The following is a 22,660-nucleotide window of genomic DNA, read 5'->3' on the forward strand; positions in this document are numbered from 1 at the left end:
CATATTAAAATGCTCATTTGTACATGATGGATGAAACTGGGGAATATTTTGAATAGATTAAACCCTATAAACTCCTTTCTTGCTTTGTCACAGTTGAATATCGCCGTTGATCGAACCACATGGCAGAAAAACGTGTTAAACACTTCCTGCTTTATGAAATGCTACCGCCATTATGTCTGAGGTAAAATACTCAGACATAATGAGTATGTCTGAGTATGTTTGAACATGTTTCTGCAGGTGACACGTTTAAAAGCCCAACTCAAGCAAATTCTGCAATATTTAACACAGTTCTATGAAAACATCACATTAAAATGCAACTGATTCCTGTTGTAACTTAAAGTATCTAAGCTTGTCAAACCAGAACATCTTTAATATTTCACATCATTTTAAAGGATTCTGACCTTCTGTAGTTTAAAGTCAAACAAATTAAAACTAAACTAGACGATTCTTTGATTGACAGCGGTTACTAATCACTTAATGTTTTATAATTAATTAAAGCCCAGTTAACAACCGTTTGCCAATTTAGCAGCTTTTCAGACAAAATCAGACCAGATTTTTACGGCTCACTCTGTAAAATGACGGTTCTGTGTTTCCTGTGCTGAAGATTCAAGCAGCTCTTATTCTACTTTTACTGCTCTTTATCATGGCGCTCAGTTGTGAGCTCAGGTCATTCACCAAGACCAGGACATTAATTGCCCTCTGCTCTGTGTTTTTCTTAGATCAAACTGGACCAAGAGTCAGGATTTGATTAGGACCGTTCCAGAACCCAGCCACAAACACTTATTTCTCAGCCAGATGACTTATATAACTCACTCTCCTATTTTCAGAGCATGTACCTTTTCAGTGAACTGGCCACCGATTGCGTCCACTCATCCATCACCAGCTCCCCTCCCCCCCCCTGCTCCACATTGAACGCATTCATCTGCCCGTGTTGCTTCTCTTCCCATTTCTCATGTTGTTGTTTTATGACATGCCACTTTTGTGCATTTTGTTTAATTGTTGCAAATGGACCATTTACAATTTTTTAACTAATTGGGCTTACAGGCTGCTATTTGAATCACTCAATTCCAGTCTTCACTGAGACAGATGTGCAAAAAAAAAAAAAAAAAGTGACATTTTGGAGAAAATGAGCCAAAATAATTCACCAGATGTACACAAAAATTTCAAGGATTCTTCCACTGGGCCGCTCTGAAATCAGCTCACTTTGCATCCCCATTTTCTGCAGCTTCAGTCTGCAGTCTGAAGCATCCTCAAACTTAGCCTTGATCATAAAATATTCATTTTACAGCAACTGAAAGTGTAACAGGAAAAAAAAGGAGATTACAGAGATAATCTTGTGAAGGGTGTAATAGCAAAGGAATGCAAGAATTTATGGGGGAGGGGCATTTCTGCTTCAGCTTCTAGGAAGCACAAAAGGTGACATGTTGAATGGAGAATAACAAAATAATATTAAGTTGACAGAAAAATGAGAGCAGCCTTTTGTCAAATGTAATTTGAATGCATCATGCTGTAAATGATTAAGCAAGTATTAAAAAAACACTAACAGAAAGCAATGCCAAAACATCGCTGACATTTAGTCGGCTCACATCATGGTAGTCTGGGACGGGTGGCATGGAAACACGGCATATCGTTTAAAGATTGCAGGCAGATGCGCTTTGCATAAGTCATGCAAAGAAACTTTAAACTGAGGGAAACGATCTGGTCTGCATGCAGGTGAAGTTTGACTGGACGCAGTAATCTTCAGAGTTTTAGAATATGGTTGCGCTGACGATATAAACTATGAACAGAAAACTCTCTGATATAAATGTTAAATAAAACTTTTTATCTACAATATTTGAATTTGGTTTCTTAAAACTGAATCACTTGCATCCTTTAATTACAACACTGACTCGACCAAAAGTGGAGCTGTTGTAACTTTCTGCTCCCTGTGAACATGTTCCACTCCCACATATAATGGGAAAAGATTAAAAATAGTTTAGAAACATGTCTCAGCAGATCATATCTTAAAAATGTGTCTTGGAAACTAATTTTAAGGCTGATACAAAGTTATTCATTATTTAAAAAAAATGTTTTTCCGGCAATGAGGAAATATTTTTGCTCTTTAGTTGAAGTTGATGTGCTAAATGCATCCCACAGCCGAAACTGAGGCCAAAGTGGCATTACTGCAAGTACAATGATGCAACACAAGATCACAGATAATAATAACTAGATAGCTTGTCATTTCATTTTCTAATAATGCACTAGAAAGAAGACTACACAGGATGGTCATGGTGAATCTTGTTTTTGCTGTGGTGATTTTCAACAGAGTGTCAAATTCAGCACGACTCTTACCAAATGAAAGCGTCCTGTGTCTGATTCTGGCATTGTAGTTTTGTTTGGGGGGGGAAATGAAAAGTGGAGACTCGGCTCAAATAGGAACCAACTACAAATATAGAATAATCAAAAGTCAAACTCATGCGTTGTGATAATTTGCCAAAAGATGCATTCCAAATATTTGGAATTTTGTTGTGTTGCTGTTTCTGTTATGGCAACAAAACTAAAGATTCCATAAATGAATATGCCATAAAACACTTCGAATTTTATGTCGCGGGATGATAATAATAAAAATGTGGTCACATAATAGTAAAACAAATTTACTGATTAAAGACAAAATATGAATGCATGCAAGTATCAGCCACAAGGGGGCGCTGGTTTGTCAGACTCACCATGTCGCCATCGTTTGCCAAACTGCCCTCCATCATGCTCAGGTATGACAACATGAAAGTAACTGATATTACTTCTAATATCATGATGCTGAGTGTTAATTGGCATCTTTACTACCAAGTAAAACATCATCTTTCAAAGCCCAACACACGCACATACAATCATACAAGATTAATGGGGCAGCTCTAATTTGAGAGCCGGAGTGGGTCAGTGGTTCGTGTCAGTTAATATGTACAGCAGCAGTCAAGAGGGAGCCTCATGTGAAGCGAAGGACGCAGGGGGATAAAAGGTTCAAGAACAGATGATGCAAATTAACTCGGTGGCGTTTCTCTTCATGAGGTCAGTCGTCCTCAGTTGTCATTTAAAGAGACAAGAACGGAGTCACATTTATAGCTTAAGGTTTCACTAACACACCCACTTTCCACAAACCTCAAGTTACACACTCAATGAATCATTTAACAGCAAACAAGTCCTTCGTTAATACAGAAGCTTTCAGCTCAGCAAACAGGAAGACTCGGGCTACAAAACCTCGATATGTTTCCTCATTTGATTTCAATCGTTCAACTATTTTTTTCTTGAAAGAATCAACAATGACTGAAACCCAAAGGATCCTAAGATCCCTGGAATGTCTTGAATCATGAGACATTAAGGAGCATCTGAGGATTGGAACATATTCATGATTCGTGACATCCTTCAGATCACATTCAGGGCTAAAGCAAGGAGATTAAAAGTTAAATGAAAAAATGAAAACATTAATCAGAGTGACGCTCAGAGCAATCTCATCCTGAGTGTCGCATAGAAGTGTGACAAATAATCCAAATTCAATGAATAAATTAAAACCCTCCCATTAACGCGCCTGTGAGTCGATTATAACAAATTTAATACCATTTTATCAACCAAGTTCTGAAACAAGATGTCGTCAAAAGACTGGAGATTAACAAACCAACTTCAACAACCTGAGTCTCATCTGCCTGTCTGTCTATCCGTCTGTCTCTGTCTGTCTGTCTGTCCGTCTGTCTCTGTCTGTCTGTCTGTCCGTCTGTCTACCCGTCTGTCTGTCTGTCCCTCTGCCTGTCTGTCTGTCTCTCTGTCTGTCTGTCTGTCCGTCTGTCTACCTGTCTGTCTGTCTGTCTGCCTACCTGTCCCTCTGCCTGTCTGTCTGTCCGTCTGTCTACCCGTCTGTCTGTCTGTCCCTCTGCCTGTCTCTCTGTCTATCCCTCTGCCTGTCTCTCTGTCTATCCCTCTGCCTGTCTCTCTGTCTATCCCTCTGCCTGTCTCTCTGTCTATCCCTCTGTCTGTCTGTCTATCCGTCTGTCTGCCTGTCCGTCTGTCTACCCGTCTGTCTGTCTGTCCCTCTGCCTGTCTGTCTGTCTCTCTGCCTGTCTGTCTGTCCGTCTGTGTCTGTCTGTCTGTCTGTCTCTCTGCCTGTCTGTCTGTCCGTCTGTCTACCCGTCTGTCTGTCTGTCCCTCTGCCTGTCTCTCTGTCTATCCCTCTGCCTGTCTCTCTGTCTATCCCTCTGCCTGTCTCTCTGTCTATCCCTCTGTCTGTCTGTCTGTCTATCCGTCTGTCTGCCTGTGTGTCTCTCTGTCTGTCTGTCTATCTGTCTGTCTGTCTCTCTGTCTGTCTGTCTATCCGTCTGTCTGCCTGTCTCTGCTTGTCTGTCTATCTATCTCTCTGTCTGTCTCTGTCTGTCTGTCTACCCGTCTGTCTGTCTGTCTCTCTGTCTATCCCTCTGTCTATCTGTCTATCTGTCTGTCTGCCAGTGTGTCTCTCTGTCTGTCTGTCTACCCGTCTATCTGTCTCTCTGTCTGTCCCTCTGTCTGTCTGTCAATCCGTCTGTCTGCCTGTCTCTGCTTGTCTGTCTGTCTGTCTGTCTCTCTGTCTGTCTGCCTGTCTGTCTGTCATTTTATCAGTTTCCCGTCAGTTGCTGATTTAGCGGCTTTCTGTCATTCTGGGAAACAGAACTCAAGGGAAAGTCCTTCACAGTTTTGAAATACCAGAAGCTGATGAACATTATCTAGCAGTTTGCATTCGTTTAACTCTGGAGCTCTCAAAATGTCCAAACTGATCCTAAAATGGAAACCAAGTTAATGGGTCCTGAAGCCAACACACAGAAAGAGCCTATCAGTGAGGTGCTTCCGTTTCCCCTCCATCACGTTCAAGCATCAGGAAACAAACTGAAAATCAACCCGAGTCCATTTTTTCATAGCGTTTTAAATATGAGAGGCAGCCGAGTCAAATACGCAGCTTGATGAGGAACAAACGAGACGCTGAGCGCAGAGAACGAAATGAAACATTATGTGACAAAAAGAGAAAATTAAAGAAAGCAGGAAGCGAGACAAAAGGTGGAGAAGGAGGCAGCGAGGAGGTGAGGAGGGAGGAGGTGAGGAAGTGAGGAAGTGAGGAGGTGAGGAGGGAGGCAGCGCTCGCTGCTCGGAGCGGCGGAGCGGAGGAGCAGCATCTCCGCCTCCTGCGCGCACTGAGCGCCTCACTTCCCCTTTTTACCTCGGAACCAAAGAACCGAGCTGTTCCGATCTGGGTTCGGATGTAAAGCGAGTCAAGATTAGAAAAACGCTTTTTATAAAATTGTGATGAGGGAAATGTGGTGGCTGATAATTAACTTTGTCTTTAACAGAAAAATGTAGGCACATTTTCAAAACCAACGTGCAAAATCAAAGTTCGCAGCGCAGAATGCAAACATGAGGAGAAATGAAACCCACCGGTTAAACCTTCCTCCACAGAGACAGGCTCTGTCCACGCTTGACAAAGAAACATCCCCGCATCCACGCAGCTCCCGCACAAACACAACTAAACTGAGTTCATCTGATCCTGCTGCAGATAAACTTTTCCTGTTTCACATCTTCTTAGTTTGCAAAGAAAGCATTTTTCATTCATACACAAATGAGTTGGAAATGCGTTTAAATTTAACATCCAACAAAAGAAAGAAATCCCTGAAAAACGCAGAAAAGCATCCTGGACATCCACCTCAGCTTAATGTGCTATAAGTGCAACATGGATGAAGGTTTTTCTTTTCCTTACCTGCTACGATGATGTGATGTTTTCTGTTATTTTGTCCTTTTAATGTCCTTTGCGCTCGGTCCCTGGTCCGGTTAGTCTGGTCCGTGTCCTCCCGTGTCCGTGACAGCGACTGAAGTGTGGACGCGTCGGAGGCTTATATTTTAGCCTATTTATAAGCTTCTCTTTCTGACCTTTGTCTCTTAAAACCGGGGGACCAGAGACATCAGCGGCAGTGGAAAATCACCGGCCTGCCTCCTCTGAGCAACAGGAAAGCGGTGATAGTGATGCGTTCACGGACAACTTCAGCCTCGGAAATTTCCTGAAGTGCGCACTAACCAGAATGAGGGACGCCGCAGGTTCAACGTGTAATATTTATTTTAAAAAGTCATGGTTGACTCAACACAATCGAAACGTCTAAATAAAATGAAATATAATTTTATGAAAAATGTTCAACGTATTCCAGGCTTTTCCTGGTTCAAAATGAAACCTGTTGCTCCGCTTGTCTCCGTCATGTGACGTCAAACCGCGGCCTGTTTGTTGCGGTTAATTGTGTAATAAAACTTTTTCAGTTTCAGTTTTAAATCAAATCTTCGTCCGCAAATTTTTAACCCACATTGCTAATACTGTATTTTACGAGCGGTACCTCAACGCAACATTAAAGATGTTCAAAGGAATAGTCGCCCAACAACAAATACAAGGTAGGCCTATAAAAAAAACAATTTATTTATTTAAAATTGATTTCACAATTAAGCTGTTTGATGAAATGCGTAGAATATTAAATATCATTTTTGTGTGTTTGTTTATTGTCAGAAAAATAAAAATGAAACCCAACATAAATCGCCATTCAGACAGTCTGCTCACTTCTCAGTGTTTTAACTCCAGAGTTCATCCATCCATTCAGTATCTACAAGATATCAGTGCATCTTTTGTTTCTTTTTTAATCATCTTTTTTCGGCAGCTAATAGAGTCAGTGGCTTGGCCCATTTTCATGCTCCAGACGTGCAAAGTGTCAAAAATGTTATTATACTGGGCAGGCTACAAAAAAATATGAGAAGATAGATTGAAAAAAAGCAAAAATGGTTTGTGAACCTGAAACTGCAGCAGAGTGGGGAAACTGCAGCAGAGTGGGGAAACTGCAGCAGAGTGGGGAAACTGCAGCAGAGTGGGGAAACTGCAGCAGAGTGGGGAAACTGCAGCAGAGTGGGGTCAGTCCTATTGTCTGACCCTACAGACAATAGGACTGAAGGGTTTGAACTAAATTACTGGCTTGAGTAACTTTGAGAAAAAGATCCATTGTCAGATTTAGACAAATACATAAATGGCTTCAGGAGGAAAAAAACTCAGATTTTTAACTAATGTGTTGTTACACTTAGTCAAGAGTTTGGGACAATTTCCCTACCAAGTCAAAGCTGGATGGTAATATCTGTTTTAAAGATATTTGGAATTAAATTCTCTTCTACAGTTTTGCAGTTCAAATGAATCAGCCAGGAAGTTGATTAAGCTACTTGTTTAAGGTGAAAAATGTTTTTCTTCTGAATTATTTCTCCAAACGGTAGTGGGAAGTTTCACTTTCCAACACAGGTTCCCAGTTTGTGCAAAAACAACTGAAAGAACTGGTCATGTAGGAGGTTGGTCAAATACCAAAGGGGGGTTTGAATAACAAACGTGTGTTTCTATCACTAAAGGGACATGAAGTGCATTGCAGAGAGCGTTAACCTAAAACTCCTCGAATACCGTGTTTATCTCCAGCCCTTGGCTGGAACGCCACTGTCACTTTGTTCAACTAGTTGTTTATTCAGGGCAGAATCACTAAGACGAACTTTTTACATATGCCTGGTGTTTTCGAGAGCTGCTAAAAGAGAAGGTCATGCAAACAACTGATTTTTAAAAATCTCTTTATTCTGAGGACCAGTCTGAAGTGTTGAAGAGATGAAAGATACAGTTTATTATGTTTATTTTTTTGATATACTAGTGCGTTATGTTGGAGCAGCAGCTTATCTACAGCTGAAAGGAATCAGTTGGAAAAGCTTCTGTCCTCAGATGCCCCTACAACAGACCCAGGCCAGCTGGTGGGGCACAGAAGGAGTCTTCTCCCCCCATGCATGATGCTGCTGCTGAATTGGAAAGTTCCTGCAGTGACAGATTGCTGTATCCTGTGTGCACAGAGGAGCATTGTCACATGTCCTTCCTCCCTGTTACACTCTAACCATCACTGCTCCCAACAGAACCAAGTTTTTCGCATTCCTGCTGTTATTTGCTGTTTTTTTTTTCATTGTTTGTTCCTTTTCAGAAACACATATACTTGCATTTCTTCTACATTTTTAAATGATCTAACTCACTTAGTCTCTTTTTCTCTCTCCTTTTCCTTTCAGGTTTGCACCTCTCAATACATTTCTATCCCCGTTTTTAATCACCCTGCCCTGTGGCAGCGTTTATTTAGCTCCATTTTTTGTAATGTAAACATCTGAACATGCAACTTTAGGCACAGCATGTAACTTATTTGTTTTAATTGCCATCTTTTTACCAGACCATGACTTGGCATGTTCAGTGTGCACCAAAATGTGTTATCAGTGAAGAGCAAGCGCTCGGTGCCCATGTGTTGGCGGAGTTAAGCAGGAGTTTCACAGTTTCACTGGCAAGTCAAAGCTGGATGGTCAAGATAGAGATTTAGGTTTTGGTTTTAAAAGCTCTGAAAAATTACAGACATTTTACCAAAAATTAAAGAAAAAAAAAAGAAAAGAAAATGCAAGTGTTTCTATAATAAAGTGTCAATAAGTGTTGCCTTTTTCTTGTTGATGTTTTTGGACCATTCCTTGTCAGACAAGAATTCACCCAGATTTCATTCGACGTGGAACGATGAACTCAATGACCCCAAACACACACCAACACACACCAACACACACATACAGTGAAACATCAGAGAAGTTTGTTTAACTAATTCTAAATAATTCATACCTCACTAACTGTTGAGGTAGATCAAAACATTAAGAGTAATTTTTTCCAGTTTGAAGTCATATTTTAGGAGCTTTTGGTGAATCTGTCTTACTGGTATTAGACCACAGACTAACCCAGGTCTGCACTCTTACCTATGGCTGAGTATTTACCTCATTCAGACATATTTTTATGTCTTTGTGACATTTTGTTCTCCTCAATTCAACTTTAACTTGTGTAAAATGTTGTGATTATCCCCACGATATTTTGACTTCTTATTTTGTTTAGGTGTCATACTTACAGTATCCTTGCTATTCCTATATGGTCATCTGATTTATTCCCAGCTCTCAGTGGAAAATTAGAAGAGGATAAATAAATGAAACTGATGTTTTGATGCCACAGTATTAGAGAAGACAAGTTGTTCTCACATGGAGTTGTTTTGGAGACCGTAAATCCTTTAAGTTCTCTTCTTATTTGTGGATTTCAGCCTGTCCTTGAACACCAGACGCTCACAGGGTTTCTGACTGGCATTCAGGAACCACCAGAACCTCCAGAGTTCTGTTCTCTGCCCACTCCTCTTCTCTCTGTACACAGACGACAGACCGTCAGCAGGACCGGTCCAAACTACAACAAACCATTTAGATCAACAGAGAGGACAGGATCTTCAGGGCTGACCTTCCCTCCATCCTGCACTGGGTCAGGCGCTAACGTCTGTGCAGACCCCACACATCCTGGACGCACACTGTTTCGGCTTTTACTTTCAGACCAGCCTCTGCACAGACAGGTTCTTTCCCCAGACTGTTCCTCTGGCAGAATCCAGATCCATACATGAATATTTGCATTAATTCAGCCTTTTCTTCCTCTTCTGTATGTATATTTCACAGTAAGAACAGTGTACTTTTATGGTGAAACTTCACCAGATTTTTTAATCACAGTTGGGTCCCTAAGTTGCTCCAAAGATCTATTCCAGATGTTTTGAGGCTTGTCTCTGTGTTGTTCGGTGTACTGGAAGCTGGCTGGTTTGTGGTATTGGCACGGTAACCTCTATTTTTTTGGTGACTTGACCATACAGCCAATTTTTCTTTAAGTGCCTTGTTTTGTGAATTCTGAAACAGCCACACTGTTTTTTTCCAGAAACCTGAACATCAGCTGAAGTCATTTGTAGGGTTTTCTTTGGAAGCCAACCAATTTTCTTCTTCTTTTATGTATTTTTTATTTTGTGCAGGGGGGAGGAGGGCAGTGACGGTCTACCTGACTGTGTCTTGGTTTCAATGCAGTTTCTCCTTTTTAATCTCCTAATTATGGTTTGGTCACTGCTTTTTGGTATTCTTGCCTTTGATGGTTTTTTTATATGCTTTTCTATTTTAAAAATGTTAAATTACTTTCTACCACAAATTATTCAATAATCATTTTGCCTTCCAAATGTCTCTGAATCCAGTCATGTCAGTGCAGAACTGAGTAAAACATAAAGAGGTCTTTCAGGAGACCAGAAACTCACTGACATTTTATACACACATCTACACACACCAACACACACACACACACACACATGCACACACACACGCACACCCCACACGCACGCACGCAAACACACACACACACATGCAAACACCCCCACGCACATACACACACACACACACACACCCACCCACACACACACACACACACCCACCCACACACACACACACACCCACACACACACACACGCACACCCACCCACACACACACCCACACACGCACACACACACACACACACACACACACACACCACACACACACACACACACACGCAAACACCCCCAAGCACACACACACACACACACACACACATGCACACGCAGAAATAACAAATAGATCGAAGGTGAAGATCGATGTTTGGTAGTGATTTAAAACGTTTGGTTTTATGTAATCAACAAAAATATCTTGATTTTTTGTAAAGTTTGGATTTGTGTTATTTTCTGCTGTCTGCGATTTATAAAGGTAATAAATGACTCAACTTAAGAAATAACAATGAGTAAAGATAAAGTTTAATTTTCTCATTGAAAATTTCTGGAAAATGAGCAAAAGGTCCGTAACGCTCTCAGCCTTTGTACAAGTTGTTTGTTAATGAGCCCAAATTAGAAGAAGGAAGTGACAAAGTATCAATGTGTGGGTATAAACTGACTTATCCATTTTACATTATTGTGTTGCTGGAAGTTGTTCATCTGTGTTGCTCCCATCCTGATTCCTGGTTTAAGGTTTGCATAACTAATGACATTCTTTAAAAGAAACTTTGTTGCTTTGGGTTTTGTAGTCATGTCATATTTTCAGTGGTAAGCAGAGCCTGCTCTGAAACTGCTTGCATCTGATTTGAACTGCATTTTGTGAGGACACATCAGACGTCGAGTTAAGAAACAACTCAAGGCATCGCTTCCAAACCTGCTGTTTGTCTCTGCTGAGCTTCCCATCAGTCAGGTGCTGTGATGCAAATTGTGGCTTATCGCTGTAGCATCACTGATCTGGATGCAAACCTTCCTGCTGCTGCAGAGGCTCAGACTTTCACTTCGCTGACTTAAGGCAAATCAGGATGAAATGAGGTTGGAAAATCACGTTGGAGAAACTTGAAACAACCATGTGACTGTGGTCAACTTCACTGGTCTGCAAAGCCAATCTACCACCTACATGTTCGTCTTAACATTTACAATTGTAACACATTTTGATAAATTTCAGAAGCAAAATAGTTTTTAGTTGAAGTTTGTACATTTTCTCAATGGACAGTTGGGTTTGTTTTATGCTTATAACTCTAAATTGCAAAGGACAGTAGATACACATAATGACAACATAGAAAACCATTTGCTTCCATTTTTTAAAGGACCAAATGGTTTAGATCAGATTTAGTTTGTATTTGAAAGAAAAAGTAAAAACACCAAGTTAAGATGATAAACTATTTTTTAAAAGGAGACAAGAAACAAAAACAAAAAGCCTGAGTCAAATGTTAAATGTTGTCTCAAGTGATAAAATATGACCTCAACAACTGACCTGTTGATATCCTGAATTTAGCTCTGCTGCCAGCCAGTATGTGACACAACTGGATTTGCATGTAAAGTGGACAACTAAAGAGTGAAGGTCCAGAGGAATTTTAATGCTTGGTATAAATGGATGTCAGTGGTGGGTGCACAAGGCGCTCTGGAGAAACAGTGTTGCAGGTCATTTATGAAAAAGGTTTGGAAAAGCCATTGATAAGCTGCAACATCAGAACAAAGCGCATGACATCTGGACAGACGCCTGTGAAGAGGTTTGTCACGACGCTCTTGGGAAAAACAAAACGCAGCACAAACACCTGATACAAAGTTACAGGAGCTGATTTGGACTTGAATGTCCTGGAAAAGTTGTGCTTGCTGCATCAAGCACAAACTCCTCTGAACAGCAGCACATTCTCAAATGAGACATTTGATGTCATGTTATGTTCTGAGTTATTTGGAAAACATGATCACACAACACAGAACCAAATTTGTCTAGAAATACGACCAGAACCTGGATATTGCAATGAAGAAAATAAATTAGCTCAAATTCTTGGTGCCAATGCTCAGTATAGCCTTCATAAAGTTCTAATAATCCCAGAACTTTATGACATTACTGCTCTTAATATAATTTTAAAATGAATTAGACATTTGAGCCAACATCAAAATACCACAGTATTTGAATAAAACTCAGAGTTTTGGGGTTGGATTGTCACTGAATCCAATTTTAACTGCTGCCTTTTTCTAGCTGCTCAGTTTTTCTGCTGGGAAACCAAAAGGTCTATCCTAAACAACAGATCGGTTCTGCCGCAGCTTCAGCGTGGAACATAACTCGAGAAACACTTTCTGGTCCCAAATACACGTTTCAGAAACTAGACGATACTAAAGAATAACAGCCACACAAGAATGCATGCGACTGCACTATTTGTTAAAATGTGAAAAGAAGAAAGGATTCTGTTGTGTTAAATAATTCTCACCTTTGTTTAGCCATTCTGTTTGTTCAGCAAACACTCACCTGCAGCCAAGGTAAAGATCATAGTCCAGACTATTACACTATAACGGATGTTTGCAATGTTTCTGTAGCAGCTGTTGGTGTTATTTGAGGTCAGATGAGAAGAAAGAGGTGTGATGTCGGATTACTGCCAAAAGTCAAAAGAAGTGGAAAATTAAGGCAGGACCCACATTGAACTCATCAATCCTCCATTCCACGTGAAAGCTGAGTTTAAAACTTTTATCTTTTTGTGTGTGTCTATTATATTCACATTAATAATGGTCCAGCAGCCTGTTTTATACAGGTTCTGTAGTTCTTTACCTACTTTTACATTTTACTGATGAAAAGAATATAATCTGATGTCTGGAGCTCTCAACCAAAGTTTGCACCCTGATTCTGTAATTTTGAGCAACTTCTGTCAAGACATGATTCAGAGTGACAAATCAAAATCAAAGAAAACATTAAAACAAAAACATGTTCACTGTTTGTTGGTAGTGAGATTCATGAACCGATGTGACGTGATTTGTTTCATGGTTCTGCGCAGGACTCCACAGCCACATGGATGAGCAGCACCAGGACAGGCTGAACGATGGAGGCTCAGCTTTATGGTATGCAATGGATGAATGAAGCAAAGTAATAAAAAAAGGAAATCTCCATGAGACCATTTCCTTTTCTTGAGTTTACTCTTCGTTCTTCGAAACTGCTCCAATGTTTTTTATCAATCAGGAAAATGAAAGAAAAATTAACTATCCACTTTTTGTTCTCTCTTTATAAAAGCGTAAAGCCTTTTACTTGGAACGTTTACAAGAATGAGACATTCTATACCTGGTGATGATATCACATGGACAGTGGACAGAAAGTGGGCAAATGTTTTTCTTCTGTTTAGTCCAGCGGGGCTGAGACAGAAACAGTGCAACGCTTGCATGGCATCCCGCCTCAGGGTGAATTAAAATGTCAAGTTAACCTAACAGGCATTTTCTTAGACACCATCAAGAAAGATTTGTCAAATAAAACCTGAATAAAGAACATAAAACCCCCATAGTGAAGTAACACTTCTGGCATTTGGACCACGAACCTGTTGTGAATTAACCTCAGCCAGCCCACGCACAGAAAACTGCAAAACGTTTCATGGTTTCTACTGGAAGATTATCCAATAAAAACAGAAACGGAGAGAAATCCAGGCAAGTGGCCATTATTTAGTGTGGTAGAAAACAGAAACCCTTATGTCCTTGTCATTTGTAAAAGAAATTTGATTTTAGATCAAAATCTTTAAGCCAAATTGAATGCAGCGATGTACATTCAGGCTTCAATTCATGCTGAGATGTTTTCAGACCAAAGTGCAGACTGCATGGATGTTGGCGGTGAGAAGTTTAAATAACAAAACTTATACAAAATGACAAACCACAGCAGGAAAACAAGAGATAACGATAATAATAAATTTAAAAAATATACCAAAGTGAAGGAACCAGAAGAGCTAATTACAGGTGAGTGGGTGCAGCTGGGGATGAATGAGGAAATGATTAACAGCTGCAGAGGGAAGTAGAATGAAAGTGTGAGGTAAAAAGCAAACAAAGCAAGAAGAAAGAAAAGCGACAAGAAAACGGAGCTTAATAAAACAGTGAACAAAACCTCAGAACATGAAACAGAAATGAAGAAAAACGAGGCACAAAATAAACTAACAGTGAAACATAACCAAAGGAATCGTTGGATCCTGATACCATTTTTTTAATTATTTTTCAAAATGGATACAATGAATGTCGAACTTTTAGCAAAAGAGCTATACGAAAACAAGTTCAATTGAAAATGAAATAAAAAAGGCACTGTCATTGACTTTTTGAAGCATCATCATTTCCATGCAGCCGACATGTTGGCCTGTGAAACCTGATGTGTGATGGGAGAGTTTTAATCTCATGTTTCTAAGCAGTCAGAGAGGCAGGGAGCCTGGAGATTAGCGCCTGTCAGCTGACCACAATGCCGGCCAGGGAAAGGGATTAAACAGAAATAAATGCAGCAATTCTCTGTAAACAGCAGAATTTCAGATAAGGTGTCTGTTTCTCACCTCACTGATGCTCAGCATTATTTCCTTCAATGACACTTTTTCAGCTTCTTCTATTTTGAAAAAATCAACATAAATAAAACAACATGGCTTCAAATCTATTCATAGAGTCTTACTATTCATTTAAAGGCTCAGAGTCACATGTATGTTTCTAGATTCTGAAATAGCACATCCTGAAACAGGCTGTAATTATACTTTAATTGAAACATAACTGTACTTGGTAATACATTTTGACATTTTTTAAATTTACAGTTTTTATCTGTTGTGCAGCTAAAGCTGATTTTTTTCCCAATCCCATTACAGACTGTTCCTCCATTTCCCCGCTTTGTCCTTTGGAGCTGGGAGAATCAGACAGGTGCCTCTGGTCATGACATCAGGATTATTTAAAGAACAGCCAAGTATTACATTGTCTTTACAGCAGTCTATTCCTCCATCCATTGTCTATGCCCACAGATCCGTGCAGATGGGTGCCCACGTCCAGCGGTCATTGGGTGTAAGGCAGGGTACACTCTGGACGCATCACCAGTGCATCACAGGTCTTTACAGTTTTTCTTAATCAGTGCAGCATCATTGTGTGGAAGGTTCCAGAAACTCTCTACTTGATCTTGTAAAATATAAGAGAGGAGATTTTTTTTCTGCTCCTAAATAACAGTTTATTCTTTTTTTTTCCTTTTCTAAGGAGACAGCAGATAAACAGATAAGGAGCATTATTGAACACTGTCTGAAAAAAAACACAAAACTTTCTCCTCCTGCAGCTTCCTGTCGTCTCCTTCATGGTTTTAGCCAGTAGTAACATCCCGATGTTGGTCATGTAACTCATGTGATGGAAAAAAAGTGTTTCAATTTAAGTTTTTCAAAAATAAATCTATTTTAATATAAATGAAAAACTACCTCATCCAGTCAAAGACATTTAAAAACTTTTTTAACTTTGAGTAATTTTATTTTCGTAATTTCAATTTCCACAATTTTGCAGCTGCAGCCAGTCAGACTGGCTGCAGCTGGTTCAAGAGAGCCACATACATGACATGAAGCGTCATGAGATGTAAATACTTTTAGAAGACGCTGCGGTTTGAATCTGAAACAGAGAAGAAAAAGATATTCTTATCAGAAACAGAAATCAGCCTCTGACTGTGTGCAGTTGAACTATTTCTTGCTTAACAATCAGTGAGTTGGCTGAAGGATTCAGAATATTGCTCATAAGTTTCTGCTACACTCTTGAGAGAAAGCTCTTTTATTCCTCTCATTAAACCACATTTATTACATAAAGCAAATCTTTATCATGTGACGAATTAAAGCAACAGCTAAACTTGTCCTTGTAAAGACGTGACATAAAACCGAATCATGAGGAAAAGTTAAAATCTTATTTTTGAATTTGCTGTTCTGGCACAAAAATCTGCTGCTGTAATGTTTCCTGCAAAACATTATTGGTCTCTAATAAAACTCTTTAAATGTCATTTTATAATGAATAATGAAAATCAGAAGGAAGAAAGAACACAACCTGTGAGGGCGATGCTCTGCTTGGAAACGTTGGTTTCTGCCATCCATGTGCACAATACTTTGACATGTATGCAACATTTCTAACTTAGCATGTCTTCTGTTTCATGAAAACCATAATCCCTGATGACTCTTTAAGAAAGACAATGCACCTACCACAAATAAAAATAGCTCATGGAACGTTTGAGGAGCACAACATCAAGTTAAGGTGATAACTTGGCCAAATCGTATCCCGTGTGGTATATGTGAGGTTCTAGAGACTCACCTTGTAGCTCCGAAGCCCTGAAAGGATTTACTGCCAGCATGATGGTGCCAGATACCACAGCACTCCTTCAGAGGTTTGGTGGAGTCTACATCCTGGCAGGTCTGGCTGCTCTGACATTGAAGGGGAGTCAGCAAACTGTTCAGGAGGCTGTGATAACGTAACGTCCTTCTGGTGTGTTTTATTAAAAGCACACTTCGTCCTAAGCATATTTAAATAAAGCTAAACTTTACCTCTGTTCCCGCACAACATGCAACAATAAACAGCAGGCCTGACCGTCCACATGGGACGTTTGTGATTGTTGCCATGCAACTTTTGACAGTGCTACAATGGCAACTTTCACTGCAGAAAGTTGGTCTGTATGTCAACATGAAATTTATTTTGGGGAAAATATAAAAAATGAAATATTTTTTCTTTTTTTCCATGTGAAAATTCATCATCACAATGCAGCAAGGTGTTTGTGCTCCTCGTCTCTCTGCCATGGAGGAAATTTAATATTTACAATTCTGTTATGTAGCAGAAGTTTTCTTCTGGGGTTTTGTGCCTGTAATTACCAGTCATTACTAAACAAAAGTCTTTATTGTTGTTGTGTGGCTGGTGGAGGATTTAATGGCAGGCCAATCGGCGTCTCCTTAACCGAGCATTATCCAGTCGGCTGAGCTCCGACTCTGCTATTCACTCATTAAATGTTTTAAATCATTTATGTTTTCCTCCTTGAGAACAGCCATTAGGTTTCTCCTTTCCCAGGTTTAGGGATAAACAAATTCTCCTTCCCTGTCATTCTCTCACTTGGTCAAAGCTTTAAATCTTAGTTTTCTCTTTGTTTTTATATTTGTAAATATAAATGTTTGTACAATAACCAGAGATCAGCACCTTAACCTCATAGGGAGAATCAACTACAGACAGCGGATGGATGTTTGATTTTGATATTTTAAAGTTTTATTTGTTTTAGAAGTAGGAGCTCAGATCTGGGAATAAAGTCAGACTCAGGTTGAGTGTGTTCTTGCTGAAAGTCGGAAAACCAACCTGTTAATTCTGGTTGGTACTAACTGGTTGGTTTCAGATGAGTGGAGATAAAATGCAGTTATGCAGAAAACACAGAGCCCAGTTTACCGGCTCCCTGCACCGAGCTGGAGGAGGCTGCAGGACGCCACACGCCTCAAACAATATAAATTTGGTTCAGGACATAACTCATACTTTATTATCTGCACCCCTCTGGTCTGTTGCCTCCCTGGGCATCTGCCCATATGGCCCATATAAAACACACCACTGGGTCTAACTGCAATTAGCAAAACATTCACAAAACTGCCACCAGTACCAAGTGATACAAACCATAAAAAATGCAAATAAAATTTTAATACTGTGTTAAAGCCACTGTTAAGGTTTTACTGACTCTTTTTCTTCTACTTTGCTTGAAATGCATGAACTACATAAAAAGTGGCATCAGTCAGAGGCGTAGCGTTTTATCTTATAACTTGATCTGAAGTGATCTTATCTTTGTTCAGTCTTATTGTGGAATATCTATAGCTATATAGTTTTGCAATTTTGCAGCTAAAGAATTAGACTGTGCTCAAAATGTGAAGGACAACAATGAAGAGTTCAGGGTTTTATTGGATCTGTATTATTTGCTCCTGTTTAGTGAGCAGGGAGCTGAGTTACTGTGGTTTTATCTCTTCTCTGCTTTTATTTTTAGTTGTTTTTCTGTTTTCCTGAAGTTGCTGTTGCTGTGCATGATTTTCCCCAGAGTTCCTGGTTATTTTTCTCCATTAGTTGAAAATGAATTATATTTGACAGCAGTAAACTGTTCTACTGGTTTTGGTTGGGTTGTTTTTGTACATTATGTGAATCACCCTCATTAGACTGACTTTAGGTCTGTTTTATATGTGCTGCAGATATACTGTATATGAATCCTGAGTTTAATCAATGGCCTCCAATTTCCCCTGTTCAGAATTCAACTTGACTTTCTGGTACAAATGAAACCATGACTTTGTCACTGTCGATATTTATTTCCAGGCCTTTTGAGCTGCTGACAGACAGTTGAGTTATGAATCTATAGAAGCTTCCCGGATGATTCTGTAAGAATTTCAGTTTAGGCAAATCACTTTGGCCTGGTCAGATTTGGGTTTTGGTTTTCAGTGATGGAATGAAGGCAAACGACTTGAGATCAGTTTTTCATTCGGCGTATCGGAGTAAAGAAGACAAAACGCAAATGCATTCAACAATTTTGCATTTATATTACTAAAAAACTGTAAGAGCCATGAACCTTTGTCATTCTGTAACCGTAAGCATGTTAAATTTAACTCCAAATATCCATCAAATTTGTCCCATTTCAGAGTCAGAGGTGAGATTGTTTCTTATTCTGTATTTTGTTATTTCTGTCTTTTACAGCAAATCTTTTACTATAAGTATAATAAAGTGAAGTAAATCATTCAATGCGATGTTTATGCTATTTAGCAACTACAATCCAATGAAGCAAATTTATTTCAAGGTCTTTAGTTCCTGTATAAACAGGCCACTTGTTCTATTACTGTACTTATTATATTAGATGTTTCAATGTGATGATAGTAAAGTCAAAATTTTCAAATATATCAAGTAGTATTTTAAAGAATAAATGATAGAATGGATCAAATTAGAATATTAAAATTTATTGTTTTGTCACTTGGCCTTTAATTGTCCACATTTATGCAATAAAATATCAGAATAGCTTTAATAAATGATTTATACATTATTCATTTCTAACCAAAAGCAGCAATTTACAAGTAAATAAAGCAATATTTAAGCTAAATATATATATATATATATATATATATATATATATATATATATATATATATATATATATATATATATATATATATATATATATATATATATATGTTTATATTTATTCTTCTGCAGTTTCTTTACTCAGCAAAAAATGAGAATGAAAGAAAAACCGTGGACAGGTTTTAATTTAGTCTGTTTTGATCGTGTGGAACCGAACCGAAGTGCGATGAGTTAAACAGAAATCCCCTCTACATCCTCCTGGTTGTTGCTGTGGATTTGGACTGAGCTGAGCAGCACATGGCCTCCAGGAAGACGAACTGAACTCTCCCGGGTGACCTTTCATTTCTGTTGTCTTTACAACATCACAAGCACAGTGGAAGGATACAAAGAAAGAATAACCTAATCCAAAACACACAGAGGCACAAAGCTGATAGAGGAAAGGAAAAACAGGCTGAGGGATAAACACAAATGAAGGACAGTGTGTGCAGCGGCAGATAAACAGGAAAAGTGGAGCACTCTTCTTCTTGTTGCAGTATTGAACTGGAGTCTGGTTCCGATGGTATCGATGGACAGTACACTGGTAATGTTGTCCAGTGTTTTACACAGCATTAATACAACTGAAGGCTTTTAAACAGAGTGCACTCCATAGGTGAACAAAAGGAAGTTGATGGTGCATGGAAGTAACAAAAGTACAGCAGCTTGAATTGTTGTTGTTTAAGTTGGATTCTGAACAATCATGACTAAAATATAAGGCTTTTGTTGTCATTTCATTACATCCATGCAAACTTAATGAAACTCTAGGATTGGCTGCACAGTACTGCAGTGGCCACTGTGAGAAAACCTGACAGGTTCAAGACTCAGAGTCTTTCCTGTATGAGTGGATTTTTTCTCTCTTCTCCACAGAAACATTTGATGATAAACTAACTGCAGCCTACCTGAGTATTGTTGCTCCTTTTATCTAACACAGACGAGTTACATGTTATTGTTTACTTCCAGAAAGTTTGCACGCATGCACAATGCTGGAGGTCAAAAAGACGATTCAGCAGCAGAACAGTTCTGCTGTGAAACCTGCAGATGAAGGCATTCATTTAGTGCAGTGCGCTACAGCGAAGGGAAGCGTAACACAAAAAAGAACAACTTAAAACCACTTGTTTTCAGCTCTCTGTGTCGGCTATGCTACACTCAGGCTTGTTTCCATAGCAACTGATTGACAGCAACTAATATAACAGGATTCAATACCAAAGAACACAAACATTTCCCACCTGTAACAGAACATTCAGCCTGTTACAGGTTTATGTTTTTAGTCTAAACTGAAACACATTAAATTCTGCAGCCAAAGTCAAGCTAGCATCACTAACCTACTTCCCTCTCAGTGGATTGAGTTTTTTAATTTTTCCCTGATCTTGTTATTTAGTTGCCACAGTTTTGACTATTAGCAGCAAAGCACTGCATCCCTTTTTCTTTTACATATCAGGCAAACATTTAACATTTATTGTGTTTTATTGGCAACTTGACAGCCAAACCAATCAATGACAGTCATGGTAGTTTTTTTTTTTCTTTTGCCCCCCAGCAGGGAGCTGCGCATCATGAGGCTGAAGTATTGCATATTAACTGCAGATGTCTAATAATTAATCCTGTAACAGAAACCACCACATATGAGCTCAGCTTTTTTTGCCCATCTGTCTTTAGATGATGCTAATTCTGCTTTGTTTTTCATGCCTTTAAAAAGTAAATGAGCAGGAAACACAGGAAGAGAAACATTATAAACCAAAGTAACAGAGTCATTCACTTCCATTCATTGACTGATTTTACTTTCTATTACTTTATTGATTTCAAACAGAAAGGGGAGATGCTGACTATGAGTCAAATACTGGTTGGTATGGAAACGAGGAGTCTTCAGCCTTTTCTTTACTTGAAAAACAATAAATTTTCCCTTTGCACTCCACCTGCAAACATGACCTTAATTTGTTTTTGAAATGCCAGGAAAAAGAAACCGAGTGGTCAGAATTTTACATACAGCTAAAAGCAACACAAAAACCAGATTAGCCAAACATGGTGTGTAAATATGTTTTAAATACATTTACTGAATGTTTTGTGAATAAATGTAAATCCAACTTATTCTCACTCTACTCGTCATGAGATGGATTATATTAATTTTGAGCTTTTAATTATTTATTTACACTTTGGCCAACATGGAATTGCAGTTATTATGATGGATTTTCTCTAATCCACACAGGATTATTGCAGGATAAAATATGTGCATGTAATTACAGTAATCTTTGGTTAAAAGTCTCTTTAAGATGCACCTTGATCATGAACTTTCTGCAAACCTCAGCCAACCTGTGGCAGTTCAGGCTGAATATTTAACCAGGGTCTTCAGGAAATCTGCTTGAATTCATTTGAATGGAGAGATATCCTGGCCCTATTCCAGGTGTTAGCCATGTCCCACCAATATTTAACAGGGCTGAGTTCAGAGTTTAGTGAAATCTATTTCAGAAGTCCAATGCTAGCTGCTTTATCCAGTCCAGAACCAGTTTGACCTTTGATCTGCTTTAACACCCAGTTATGACTAGCTGTGACCTGTTTCAGTCAGATTATATTTCATTATTATTTCATTACTTTGTGCAGCAGACAGACAAACAGCCTCACAGCATGACGCCTTCACCACCATGCGTAACAGCTGAGTGTTCTTCAGTTCAAAAGCTTCAACTCACCAAACAACTCTGTCTTTATTTTATTTGATGTTTTCTTCAGATCATATTCAGCTTGTTCATGTGAGCAGCTGGACATTTCAGTTGATGCTTTTGGAGGGATCAAACTTGCAACCTTCCACTTTGCTTTCTGCTGCCCTGCTGGATCAGTCCAAAAGTAACTTTTTATCTTATTAAGTGGAACACCACCGAAGCAGGAGTCAGAGCTCTTTGCATGACCAGCAGGCTGCCAGACATGTTTGGACTCCAGGGATGGAAACACAGATTCACTGTGGATGGAAGAAAATTCAACTGTAACTTTTCTACATATCTGGTGGGAGGTTTTCTCGGCATCACACACTGACTGCACAGGCACATAGCGTGCAATGGATGCCTGCAACATTAAATTAAAATGTGTTATGCTTCGATCTTTATGCTGCGTGACACAAAGGAGAAACACAAACCATTTTCTAGACTTATTGGACGTTTTATTTACTTTGTTCTTTGTGGTTCAAAATGAAAATAAGGTGCTGATGAGTGAGACACAACACCTGCACACACAACACAGTGTGTCTGGAAAAGAAGAGCTTGTCCATGAAGACAGTATTTACTCAAAAAATAAATAAAGCAGCAAGAAAAGCAGGGCCTGTTTATCGGAACAACATAAAGCCTTCCATTCATTTCTCTCAGAGGGAAATCATGAAGAAAAATGTGTGATTTTTCAGATGTTTTTTGTCTAAAACGTTTCA

General features: G+C 39.1%; 1 pseudogene; it reads right to left on the bottom strand.

Moving 5' to 3' along the window:
* The window catches only part of LOC129372666 (sodium- and chloride-dependent taurine transporter-like), a 28,125-nt pseudogene extending 25,387 nt beyond the window's left edge, over positions 1–2,738 (bottom strand).
* Between the last annotated feature and the right edge of the window lie 19,922 nt (positions 2,739–22,660).

This window comes from Poeciliopsis prolifica, unplaced genomic scaffold, assembly GCF_027474105.1.
Source record: "Poeciliopsis prolifica strain line A6 unplaced genomic scaffold, Auburn_PproV2 SCAFFOLD030, whole genome shotgun sequence".
NCBI classification, from domain to species: Eukaryota; Metazoa; Chordata; class Actinopteri; order Cyprinodontiformes; family Poeciliidae; genus Poeciliopsis; species Poeciliopsis prolifica.